Genomic DNA, 6,251 nt, shown 5'->3' on the forward strand with positions numbered 1-6,251 from the left:
AAGGAATGGAGGAACGCTGTGCTTGAAAGCATTGTTTCCCGTAGCCTTGGTACCAGTGTAAGGACCATGTCGGAGTGGTCTGAGTTTCTGATGGGTTCTGGTAAGGCGTTCTCTCTGCATATGCAACCAGACTTTGTCGCCCACTTGAAGCTTGTGTGGTACCCCTGTGCGTGAGGAGAAGTTGTTCCTGTGTTCTGTCATGACTGTATCCCCTTGCTGCTACTGCTGCGTGGAGGAACCCTTTGCAGGGGTCATGGATGTAGCAACGATCTTCCCCTTACTTTGGGAGTGAACCAGACAAATGAATTTCCTGGTCTATGATATGAGCTTGCTGCCTTTCTTGGTAGTAATCAAAGATGTGGCGGTAGGTGGGGCTACCTCCGGTATCCTGTATAATGAATTATTCAAAGAAATAATGACAGCACGAGGCCTGGACTCATACACAGCATGTCGCCTCCACAAGTATGGCTGGCCTAATAATACATCACAAACATCCAGAGGTGTAACATCACATAATACCTCGTCGGTGAAGGGCTTGATGTTGTAGGGAAGGCGGCACTGCTGGCGAACTTTGAGATCTCGTCCTTCATGAAGCCACCCGATACTGTATGGCTGCGGGTGTGGTGTAGTCGGTAGGCCCAACCGCTTCATGACCTCTGCTGAAACCAGGTTCTTTTGGCTACCACTGTCGACAATGAATCGCAGCGGTGAACCCTTCACCCACATCTGTGAGTGGAAAAGACGCTCTTCCTCCTCTGGATCTTCGGGCTCATTTTTCTTGATCTTGGCGGTGGCAACAGTGGCACTGGGATCCGCATCAATGATCTGCTTCCCTTTGCCATTCCCCTTGTCGGGTTCTGGCTCAGGGTCAGAACATGCATCTGATTCAGAAGCCTTCAACTTGGCCACCAATGACTGCTTGGTCCGACACTCACTTGTGTTATGAGTGGGACTCTTGTGGAACTCACACCACTTTCCCGTGTCCTTCTTCGGCTTCGTGGTGTTGTTCTTTTCTTGCGGCTTCGACGGGTTGTCTTGGGTCACCCCGCCTTGGCTTTGACCTTTGGGCTTCGGATTTGTAGATCCAAAGTCTCGCTTCTTCTGTTTGAACTTTTGCTCGATTTTGACAGCGTATCGGTATGCTGTGCCGAGTGAGGGGATGTTCAAGAATCCCATCTCTTCCTGGATGTATCTGTGCAGGCAACCGCGGTATTTGAGTACCAGATGAAACTCAGAATCTTTGATACCCAACTGTGTGCGAAGGGTATGAAAAATGTTTGTGAACTCCGGCACATCTTGGTCTCGTCCCTGCCGCAGTGTGGTCCATTTGATGTATTTGTCCTCATAGCTCCCGACAGGGTAGTACTGCTCCTTGATGGCATCACGGAAGTCATTCCAAGTGGGTGCGGCTGAAAATAGTGAGCCTGTACTTTCATCCTTCTGCTCGCAGTAGGTTTCCCACCAGTCCTTGACGTGGGGGGCTGCTTTGAGAAGAGCAAAAACAATCTTTTCCCGACTTGAAAATTCGTGAACAGAAAAATACCCATCTAGCAGATTTAACCATTTATCTACTGCATCTGCGTCTATTTGACCATCGAAGATGGGGATTTCAAAATTAACTTGTACCTTGAAGGGCGTGGCATTTCCAGAGTTGCTGCTGGAAGCCGATGCGTCGCTTTTGGGTAGTCGCTGAAGGATCTGCGCAAAGCTATCCATCATCGCGTTCCTTTGCCGCTCGAGCACTTCTTCGAGCAAGATTTTGATAGGATCTCCTGCTCCCTCGTCTTTCTTCTCATCCGCCATGGGGGGCCGTCGGGATTTGCGAGGCTGGTCTTGCAAAGGTTCGACCAGTTCAAGCCCTAACTCCTTATATCCCGACCTCGTTGGGGACATGCAAAGAAAAACAGAGAAAAAAAGCAGACCGCTCTGATACCACTGATCCGGATTTAAACAGGAACGCAACAAATTACAGAGATAACCATAAATACAGAGATGCGATAACCATATACACAAAGATGCAGCGGAAATAATCCTTCATTTCATTACTGTAAAATACTGAAATATGCTTACAACCAGAAATGGAAATAAACCAGCTAGGGCGATGGTAGCTATCTCTGAGAAGAGATGTGCGGCTACATGCCTCTGAACTGTTCCGAACTGAGTTACAATGAGGCTCGAAGGCCTATTTATTGTTGAGAAACAATGGAAAACCCTTCACATCCCGAAACCTAACCCTAGAAGATGAAACGCCAAATTGTGGGCCCCATTTGGGTAAATTGGTACATCAATTTCCCGGGGTCGTAACTTTGGCATACGATCTCCGTTTGACGCGCACGATAGCTCGTTAGAAAGATCTATCCGAGTACTACCACTCTGGGAGGCAACATCGGTCCATGGACCCATGTTGCCCCAGAATCCCAAAAAAACGTCGTTTAGGGCCTCAAAACGACTCCGGAAGTTCAGGACCCGAAAAACTGCTAAAAATAGTAAACTGTGATACAATTTAGGAAACTGAAAAGACTGAAAGAGACAGTTGTGGGGGTCCAAATGGGTTGGTGGGTGGCCACCAACATCCACCTGGATCAAGGAAGTGGTACAAGAGCAGTGTATTGATAAAACAATCCAAAGAAGAGTAACGAAGAGCCAGCTAGCTAGAGAAAAAGGTTTCTAAATTTGTTTTTAAGCCGAGAAGACCTGTGACAAAGCATTCAAAAGAGATTCAAGAGGCACTGCCAGAAGCAAGTGAAACAGGGGAGGTAACAAAATCTTATGAAGGACCTATGACTGCATCAGAAACATCATCACAGCTGCATAAAAATGACAAAGGTAAGGCTGAGTCCAAAGTTTTGATGAATTACCTCTTGAAGTTTACCTTTGAAGTATGGTGTCTATATATCCAGTTTTGAACAGCCTCATGATAAATGAAGAGGCCATTTCAGGCAAAAGAAAGATAAAAAAAGTTAAATTTTGGTCTCAAAACTGTGTTTCTGAAATTACATAGTAGTTTCGTAGCGCTCTACGAAACTGTTGTAGGTGATGCCTAATGCACAACAGTTTCGTAGCGCGCTACGAAACTGCTGTAGCTGCATATTATGACTTGATGGGCTGTTTTTTGAGAGACAAAGGGAAATATTTTTGAAGAAGAATTTTTGAAAAGGATCATTTACAAAATGCAAACATCCAGCAAGGGCAAAACAGATAAAAGAAGGACATCCATGAACTCTAAAGCTATATGTTATGAAAATGGTCATTATGTCATAACCAGTATTGATTCATAATGCTCAGGCAGCATTAAAGAAGTTTTGTTTTACCACGTATATATGAGCAAAGTCTACAGTGTATGTAAAACAAGATAATCCAATGCAATTTTATGAAGAACAACAGGGATAATTGATTTGAAAGATCCTTGTGGAGACCAAAAGCAAAAAAGGAGTAACTTTGTCTCCTTGTTTTTAACAGTCAACTTCTAGAAGAGTTTCTGAGCAGTTAAAAAACTCATCTCTGAAAAGTGAAAGAGGTTTTCATTCCTAAGATACTGAGTACAAAAACCTCTTCCACTTTCTTCAAATCCATTATGATCTAAGGGAAATGAATGACCAAACTTGTGCTATGAAACTGTTGTAGGTGCAGTTTTTCACAAGCATATTTCTCCTGTTTTACACCTATTTTTCAAAGATATATTCTGGACGGTAGGAAAGATGTTTCAAAAACCCAAGAGAGGTTTTTTTTCAGCATGGATTGGTTCAAAAAAGCCTCCTTCAGTTTTTCCAAATACATTTTTTATGAGAAGATATGAGCTCTGTCCCAAGACCTATTTTTCAGCCAGAACCGAGCAAGGAACAGTCTCCTAGTTTCTAGGAACAGTAAAAGGATGAGTCATCAAGGACCAGCTGGAGGGTTATGAGCACCATCAAATTTGAATTAATGGAGTTATAGGTGTCAAAAGGAGTGTTTAATTCTTAGATAAGGTCATTTTATCATAATGAGGAGTTACACTCCTAATTGTTTTAGGTCTCTAAAACTGCCAGTTAACAGTCAGTTACATTAAATAGTTAGTTTTAAGTGTCAATAGGTGTCAGGTCAGGTAGAATTCGAATTTTCCTCGTCCTAGAGGAAGGAATATCAATTTTGTAAAGAGCTCTATATATAGGAGAAGAGCTAATGTACCAGGGGTTGGAGATTTTTCAGAGAAACTCTCATATTGAGCTTTGTGTAATACTCTGTTTTCAGTAATACAGTACTTGGCTTTACTTCTCAGGAATCAGAAAGAATTCAATGTCTTAGAATGTTTTGTGTTGTCCTCCTCTCATAATCTACAGAGGTATGAATGTGTGATTACTTAGAAATCACTAATTGTGCTCTAACTTCCTTCATACATTTATAAACTCAGTGGCTCTATATTTTTCTGATATATTCTCTATATGTTGAATTCTTATGCCCTGACTTCTATGTAAAGCTAGCATTATTGACAATACTAAAGCATTTTTGACTCCATAAGCCCAATGGATATTTTCTAAATTGTGTTTCAACCTTCTACAATTTTCCGTTTGTTTCGTAGAGTTAGCCATCTTATTCATTATAAAGATCTTTAATTTTGTGAGAGAGCCCTCTCAAGTTGGGGAGGCTAAGCCTCAACCTAAAGTAGGTTTGAAACAGTTACTCAAAGTCTACCTGATCAACAGCCTATCAGGGCTAGGTTTTGTGATAACAGGATCTTAAAAGTTAAGAATGCAATATATGGAAGCATAAAGAAGTATAGAGCCATATCTGTGGCCAAAGTATTCTCTCAAATTGACAGAATTGGCTATAAGTAAACATTTTCTCCAGTAGGAAGGTATTTATCCATTAGATAAATTCTTATACTAGCTGCATAGATGGGGTAGAATATCCACCAAATGGATGTAAAAACAACATTTCTCAATGATTTTATTGAGGAGGAATTATATATGGAGAAACCAGAAGGTTTTGAGACATTTGATTGGGAGTCTCTTGTGTGCAGACTTAGATGAGAATTATATAGTCTCAAACAGGCACCTCGAGCTTGGTTGTTATAGACATTTTTGGGCCTTGCAACCCCAAGCATGAAATTTCCATAAATCAAGGGCTCCTAAGTCCCTAAAAGTGTTGTTCTAACCCCTAAAGGAACAAGGTCAACAGATTACAGCTTCTCCCAGGAGTTCTCCATGAGAAACTGCTCAGAATAAGTCAAAATAGGATCATTGCAACTGCTCCACTGGTTAAGTGCGTTGCATCTCACCTAAATACACTGTGAGGGTGCATTGCATTTCAAAAGTCCCTTCTGTGGGGTGCGATGGGCGAGAAATGACAAATGGCAGTGTCATTCCGCGAGGTGGAGTGGCAATGGAAGCTTCCAGAATCTTCTCCTATGACACTTGCCTCACTAAATTCAACCAAGGATGAGTAAGATGCCTTCAGTCTCCAAGTGGAAGCAAGAACTATCAGAGAGAAGACACTAATCAAATCACAAGCTGACTCATCCCCCTTACAGATATCTATATATGGATCCCTCATCCCAGAGATCCAGAGGCTGGAATTTTGCATATTGTAAGGAATTGTTGTTGGTTTCTAGAGACAAGCATCAGATTGTTGGGTGATCTAAGCTTTGTTTGAGGTGAAGAGGGGCTTCTTTGCTGGGAGGTTGATGCTGGGTCAGAACAACTGGTTGTAACTCCTCCTGGATCTTTTCTTGTTTATCAGTAAAAACTATTTGAGTTTTCCTCCATGCTTTTGTATCATTGATGCTTGTTACATTTGTATGGTCAATTTACATCTGATCCTAGATTGTTTATTATTATAGATCCATGTCTTTGTATAGTGTTATGCTTCTGTGATCTTACAAGTACTTTGTGAAGCTGGGTGTGCAAGGGAGCAGGTAGCTGAGGACTATCAAAGAAGATAAGGATCGAATCGAAGGATTAGCGCAAGACAGAGGTTGGTCTTTCTGTTCCTCTCTATCTATAATTCATAAAGGAAAAACAAAAGTAGTTTTTCTCTGTTTGTTTCTAAGGCAGCTGTCACACCTTAGTAGGATAGAGCAGTTCTAAATAGACACTTTCCCTGTAACAAAATGGCAACTCCGCTGGGGAGCTAATTAGTTTCTTTGTTTATCATTCCTTGTTGTCTATTTCATAAACTTACAAGTAGCATTCGAACTGCATTTGTCATAACAAATGCAAAGTAGATAATTGCTGCTTCAATCCATCCACTGGATCTGTTTATGATTTAAACAA

The sequence above is a fragment of the Pinus tabuliformis genome, chromosome 6, assembly GCF_031772625.1.
Source record: "Pinus tabuliformis cultivar Carrire ecotype Pingquan chromosome 6, CPIR1, whole genome shotgun sequence".
Classification (NCBI taxonomy): Eukaryota; Viridiplantae; Streptophyta; class Pinopsida; order Pinales; family Pinaceae; genus Pinus; species Pinus tabuliformis.